We start from the raw sequence: 6,588 nt of genomic DNA on the forward strand, positions 1-6,588 counted from the left end.
ACATTGTGGTGGTAACCTGAGTGGCTTGAGTGTTGAAGAAGCTTTTATGCTTTGAGTTTGTGGCTTCGCCATGTTTGAATTCTTGAGGTTAATTCGATTCATTTTCTTGAACTTCATCTTCCTCTGAATTTGAAACTGGTTTCCTCAATGGTTCTCCTCTCCATAAGGAATTTTGAGGAGACTCTTCCTTTTCCTTGTTTTGAGAAATGATCCTTATTTATAAGGACACTTGTACTTGTGCCGTGCCTGGCGCTTGATTTTCAAGGTGTTTGTTGTCATCCAATTTGTGGAAATGACTGCTTCTTTTAACTTGCTTTTTCAAAAATGTGAGCAGCCGCTTGGTCTTTGTCCTTATGGCTGAAATGATTTGTCATCTACCCTTGATGGGCTTGAATTTAACGGAGAGCTTGCAGTTGACCCGTTTTTGACAACTTGATTTCCTGTAGCTTTATCCTTGATTTCTTTCTTTTGTGCAGAGGTTCCTTTTGACCCGTTTTTTCTTTTGCTTGCTTAGAAGCAGCCTCTCCATAAAGAATTTCGAGGCAACTTGATCCTGAGATGACCTGAGTAGTGTATGGATAGCAATGCGACTTCGTGCAGACCCAACCCAATTCCACAAATAACCTCTTTATTCTGTCGCTTTTAAGCTCAAAATTCAGACACCTCTCTGTCGAAGCATCTTCCATTCCTGGGTTTTCGAAGAAACCATTCTGGTCCTAACCCCTTCAATCGGCTTTGCCTCGGTACTGTTTGAAGTCTTGTGTACCCTTTGCTGGATCTTTTCTATGATTACCCTTCAAAACTTCCCCTTTGATGGTGCTTCTTAGAATGCCCCCAGCTTTGATTGATGCAGAGCAAATGAATGGATGAATGCATTTTTCTTTGCCAATTTTTATTATCCTTTTTTTTTATCATTATTTTTTTATTTGATTTTTTTTTATGCTTTCACAGGAAAAGATAGAGAGAGAGTATAAACATGATTGGAATGTAAACTGATCCCTTTTTATTGATAAGACAAAATTTGTGTACAAAAGACACTTAGATTTACAAATTTAAATTGAATGAAAACTTGAATGGAAATGAAAATGAAAAGAAAAAAGAAACTAGGCCCTAAAAGATAGACTCTAGGTGGACTATGATGGACTAGGATCGAATTGACTGTAGTGACTTTGTTCTTCTCGATGCTTCAATCGATCAGACATGTTGTTGTTGGTCTTGAACAATTCCTTTGTCCGGTTGGAGGTTTGATATCAATCTTCTCAAACACAAACTTCATTCATTTCTAAGAGAAGTTCGAAAGGATCGAACAATTCTTGTTCAGCAAAAATTTTTTTTTTTTTTTCATTAATCCCATGGTTAGGCAAGGGATTGGTTGATGTTCAGCTTGCTCTTGGGGATGATGGACCCATTGTCAACCAGGTCTTGTAGACGATTTTTCAAATTCCAGCATGATTCGGTCTTATGCCCATGTCCTTGATGGTACTCACAGTATTCATTGGCTTTGAAATTCCGGGGCAGGGGGTTTGGTAATGGCCTTGCTTCTAAGGGCTTCAGTAAATTTGCTTTCATTGCTTCTCGGAATACCAAAAGGATTGGCATGCCGAGATCAGTATATTGCCTCCTTGGCTGATTGCTTCCCAAATTCCCAACACGTAAAGGATTCGTGGGGATTATACTGGCTATTTCATTTGTCTCACTGGACCCAGCATGATTCTGCTTCTTGTATGAGTCTTCTTTGAGTTGACCCAACTGGATTAAGTCTTCCACCTTAGTTGCAGTCGCAATGAGCGATTGGAACGTAGGCAAATACTGTGTTTGAAGCTGTGACTGGTAGACAGGCAGTAAATTCTTGATTATTATGTCAACTTGTTCCTGTTCAGAGGGTCGGTTGATCATTTGAGCAGCTTTGGCTCTCCACCTTGAAAGGAACGAGGAGAAGGGCTCATTGTTCTTTTGTTTAGTGGTTTCCAGCTCCCTCCGGGTAACATCCACTTCGATATTATAATGGTACTGCGTGTTGAAAGCATTGCATATGTCCTCCCAATTCTTCATTTTGGAACGATCCAAGCTTACAAACCATCTTAATGCAGCACCAGTCAAAGATTGCTGAAACAACTGAGCAAGGAGCTCGCTGTTCAGGCCAAACGGGTTTAGGGCACCCACATACATTTTCAGGTGTGTTTTGGGACAAGTGGTTCCATCAAACTTGTCCATGTTGGGCATCTTGAACTTAGTTGGCAGTCTTGCTTCGGGGAACAAGGACAAGGAGTCCATGTCCACCACTTCCTTGTGTGTCTTGAGGGCAGTAATAGATCTTTCCAACAATTCCAGCTTCTCTCTCATTTTCTGAGCTTCCAGCTCAGAAGCAGTTTTGGAGGGCATGTCATCCAGGTTAAGGGTAGGGCTTGTCGGTTCAGCACCAGGTCCTTGATTGGAGGTAGCAGGTCCACTTCCCCCAGCTGAAGCCCCATTTCTATTTCCACTACTTAGTTCAGCTATTAGGGCAGTCCTTTGTGCAGCTAAGGCCTCATTCATTCTGGCCTCCATTCTGGCTTCCAATTGTTCCATGAGGGTCCGGATGTCAGACAGTGATGCCATTGGTGCAGTCAGGGTTGTTGAACTTGTGGGTCAGAGCTCAGTTGGTATTTTGAGTACTGGTGGTCTTTGGAGGGGTACCTGTGAAAGGACATAGTCAAAACGATTTAGACTATCCTATACAAGGTGTTTTCATAAGGTATGTGAGATAGTGTAGAGTAATATTGGTATGCTAGGACACCTAGGATAGGACCCAATGGGATGTGATATATAAGGTAGAGTGCTTAGGGCTGGACACCTCGACTTTTCGAAAGTCCCTAAGTTCTCAAAGAAAAAATTTTTTTGGGCCTTAGGGGCCAAAATGTGAATTTTTTGGGCCTTTGTGGCCAAATTGGGAATTCTTGGGCCTTCGGGGCCAAATTGGAATTTTCGGGGCCTTAGGGGCCAAGATGTGAATTTTTTTAGGCCTTTGGCCAAATGGGGAATGTTTGGGCCTTTGGGGCCGAATTGAAAAGTTTTGGGCCTTTGGGGCCAAAATGGGGATTTTGGGCCTCTATGGCCAAATCGAGAATTTTAGGGCCTTAGAGGCCAAATTGAGAATTTTTCAGGTCTAAGGACCAAAATGTAATTTTCTAGGTCTCGGGGACCAAAATGTGATTTTCAACTTTGAAATGGAATTTTTTTTTTTTTTTTGAAATATGGGATGAATGCGTGAATGCGCACAACATCACAACATAATCCATTTTTAATGGAATGATTCAGCATCATCGGGTGCATACAGTCCTAAAGGATATGTTCTATAGGCTATGACACAAATAGAGAATTGGCTTATTAAGGGACCCTTGAACCTTGAGCATGGATATACCTAACCACATGTGAAACAAAGAGTTTCGCGTGGGTCCAACGGTACGCATACTCATGGGCCACCTCCAAAAGGATTAGAGATGGTTTGCGGTAACAGGGAGGACGCTTTGGCTGTCCGTCGGCATAATCAAAGAGACCTGCCGATCAGCGCTACTTGCTATCCAGACTCAGAAATTTGAACAGAAGAGAAGAAATTCATTTGAAGTTCATTTTTTATGCAATGGAGAAAAAGATTCTCAATCGTGCAAATAAATCAACAAGTTTTAATGTCTTAATTAAATTTTTCAATTAAGTTCAAATTTCCTCATCAAGTATTCTTAAAGAAAGAACACTTGATTCGTGCTAGGATACCCTGCAAAACAAAGCATTGTAAAATAATACCCTAAAGAAGGGCGGGTTAGTTTACACAACAATTGTAGTCCGCTTTATGCAAAATGATTACATAAATCCCCAGTGAAGTCGCCAAACTATGAACCCCTTTCCCTAAATATCATAGGCATGTGATGCATATGATGAATGAGAAGAAATACACGTGATGTGTGTGAGTCGCCACCTTGTTTAATTATTTTAGGGTAAACTAGGAAAAAACCCTAAGTGACTCCAATTTTAATTAACCTAGTTGCTAGATTAATTATCCTAATGTTTAAGGCACAGTCTGCGAACCCGAGGTGGATCCCGAGACTATGTCATGCTGATAAACTAACCGATGAATGAATGCTTTGCAAGGTGAATGATGTAATTGGACCAAATGAAATGTTTAAGTGATTTCGACTTGCCACCCGGGGTGAAATCCCGAACGTGCCTACGTACTTCCGTTTGAATGGAAGATCAAAGTCAACATAGTTCGATAGGCCTTCTTTGAAGGGCTTTGAATGGGTATGCTTAATGCATGAGTGTGTATGCTTTGTGCATGAGTGTGTATGCTTTGTGCATGAGTGTGTATGCTTTGTGCATGAGTGTGTATGCTTTGTGCATGAGTGTGTGTATGCTTTGTGCATTTTGTGTGTATGCTTTGTGCATGAGTGTTTAGGCATTTCGCCAAAGATTGATTGATTTTTAGGCATGTTGCCAAAAATGTTGATTTTAATGGCTTTTAGCCAAAATGATTTGATTTAGGCAATTGTTGCCAAAATGTGCGATTTAGGCGATTGTCGCCAAAATGGTTAATTTTAAGGCCTTTGGCCAAAATGTGTTGTTTTAGGCAATTAGTTTGCCAAAAATGTGCGATTTAGGCGATTGTCGCCAAAATGGTTGATTTTAAGGCCTTTGGCCAAAATGTGTTGTTTTAGGCAATTAGTTTGCCAAAAATGTGCGATTTAGGCTTTAATGCCACGATTATCAATTAATCGGGCGTTCGAGCTTAATCACAATTTATTGTCGAAACGTGATCGATTAAGGCTTTTAGCCACAATTATTGATTAATTGGACTTAAGCCAGATTTATTCGAAATAAGGCAATTGAACCGTAGTTATTAATTAACTAAGCTCTTTTAGCCAATATTGTCGGATTTAAACTTTAATACCACGATTATTGATTAACCGGGCATTTAAGCTTAATCAAATTAATTAAGGATGTTTATTTACCAAAAATAATGACGTGGATGCATTTATGCAATTGTAGAATTATTAAGAGTAGAAGAGAAATATGCATGAAGTGCTAAAATTAAATAGGCAGAGTTTTGTTTACATACCTGATTTAATCGACGACCGCTTCTTAACTCCAGATTAAGCTCCTCGCTTAGGAAATATTAATTAATTTTAATTTGTTTAATTTTAATGTCCAAATATCACAATAAAAATGCAATAAAAATTAAATTAAATGCAAAAAGCGATGAAGAAAACGCAAGGAGCGTGAGAGGGAGAAGGATTCGTCCATCAACACAGACAGGGGTGCCAAAAAATGGCTGAAAATGGCTTATTTATAGGCCATTTTCGGGTCCCGGGGCGGCAGGTGCTGCCTGGCTCGGCGGCAGGTACCGCCCGGGAGGGCGGCAGCTGCCGCCTTGTCGGTGGGGCGGCAGGCCCCGCCCACGCTGGGCGGGGGGTGCCGCTTGGGAGCGCGGCAGCTGCCGCCCAGTCGGTGGGGCGGCAGGTCCCGCCCGGTCTGGGCGGCAGGTGTCGCCCAAGCTGGGCGGCAGGTGCCGCCCAGGGGGGTGGGGGGCCAGGCCCCGCCCGCGCGGGGCGACAGGCCCCGCGTGCGCTAGGCGTCACGCCTCTCCCGCGCGGGGCGACAGGCCCCGCGTGCGCTGGGCGTCAAGCCTCTCCCGCGCGGGGCGACAGGCCCCGCGTGCGCTGGGCGGCAGGCCTCGCCCGCGCAGGGCGACAGGCCCCGCGCGCGCTGGGCGGCACGCCTTGCCCGCGCTGGGCGACAGGCCCCGTGCGCTCTGGGCGGCACGCCTCGCCCGCGCTGGGCGACAGGCCCCGCGCGCTCTGGGCGGCACGCCTCGCCCGCACGGGGCGACAGGCCTCGCCCGTGCTGGGCGGCAGGCCTCGCCCAGGAAGTGGGGCGGCAGGCCCCGCTACCGCCCAGGCGTGGGGCGGCAGGTGCCGCCCAGGCTGGGCGGCTGCTGCCGCCGTGCCCGGCGGCCGGAGTCGCCGTGCCCGGCGGCAGGTTCCGCCGTGACCGGCGGCAGGCGCCGCCGTGCCCGGTGCGGACACCGTGCCTCACTCCGGGAGCCTTTTTGGGAGTTTCGGACCTCCGAAAAATATTCCGGGACCTGTTCCGCGATCCTCGCGACATTCCGGAAGTTTTAAGTACCATATTGACATATTTTCGGTGAACTTCCGAAATAGCCTCCGGTCCGGCCGGACTGTTTGCAGTCCGGGAAAACAGGCTTTCTGAGCCTCAAAATTTGAGTATTCACACTACCTTAGAAAAGCCTAAGAGAGTGAAGCACACTGCTGGAAAGCATAGGGTTCATGGAAGGAAGCCTCCTCTGTATCCCACTTCTAAACGTCCTGAGAGTCCTGCTGAAACTTCTCCTGCACAGAACCTTAGAATTTCTAAGAGAATTAGAACTGATTCTAAACCCCTCTGACTCCCTTCTAATCTGCTCTGACTATGTTTTGGGAACTATTTCTATTACTTGTTTTAGTTCTTTATTTTGTGTTTGTAGTTTATGTTATTGAATTCTAGTTAAATTTCCTAGGTTTGTTTATTTGTTGTTTTACTTTTATATTGCTCTGGTTT

Source organism: Jatropha curcas, chromosome 5, assembly GCF_041381405.1.
Source record: "Jatropha curcas cultivar XTBG-Jc1 chromosome 5, XTBG_Jcur_1.0, whole genome shotgun sequence".
Lineage (NCBI taxonomy): Eukaryota > Viridiplantae > Streptophyta > Magnoliopsida > Malpighiales > Euphorbiaceae > Jatropha > Jatropha curcas.